Source organism: Pygoscelis adeliae, unplaced genomic scaffold (assembly GCF_000699105.1).
Source record: "Pygoscelis adeliae isolate BGI_AS28 unplaced genomic scaffold, ASM69910v1 Scaffold294, whole genome shotgun sequence".
NCBI classification, from domain to species: domain Eukaryota; kingdom Metazoa; phylum Chordata; class Aves; order Sphenisciformes; family Spheniscidae; genus Pygoscelis; species Pygoscelis adeliae.
The window spans coordinates 813,173-813,784 of NW_008824722.1; the positions used below are offsets into that span (position 1 = coordinate 813,173).

A 612-nucleotide genomic window follows, 5' to 3' on the forward strand; every position below is an offset into this window, starting at 1 on the left:
GAAACAGACAGTGAAATTGACTCATCCTTAAACAGCAACTACTATTCTCATGCTGTCCATTGATATTTAGTGCAGGTCTGATGATGGTGTGGTTAAAATGTCATTGTGTGAGTGTTAACAACATTCACAGTCATGCTTAACAGTGGCTCTGCACTGGTCTTACAATAATGTGGAAATGTTGTGAGAAAAATGCCAGTACACCCAAGGCCATGGGATGGTTCCTATAAGCATTCCTCCATCACATTCACCCCAGAAAACTTGCACTGTTGCTGGGGATAAAGGAAAATTTCAATTTCAGTACCAAATTCTCATTGAAAAAGAAGTACTAAATGTATTTCTTTTTTAGCCAAGAAGTGTTTGGGTTGGTATACGTTAGACCTTTTCCTACTGTGGCATGTGACTGTAGTCTGTGCTCTAAAGCAAGATCATACCGAGGCTGTCTGATTCTCTAAAAGTGAGGTTACCTCTCACCAGCTGAGCTGCGCTAGCTGACCTTCTGCACACTCATCGACCACCTGAATTGCTACTGTTGCTGTAGATTTTGCTGAAGTATTTTACTTCACATTTGGTGCAGGCTGTGGGGGTTACTGTGACTCAGCTGACAGGCAGTAG

General features: G+C 42.2%; 1 protein-coding gene across 1 annotated transcript in view; it reads left to right on the forward strand.

The window, feature by feature from the left end:
• Window positions 1–612, forward strand: part of BTRC (beta-transducin repeat containing E3 ubiquitin protein ligase) — a 100,427-nt gene that overhangs the window by 95,892 nt on the left and 3,923 nt on the right. The window lies entirely within an intron of this gene.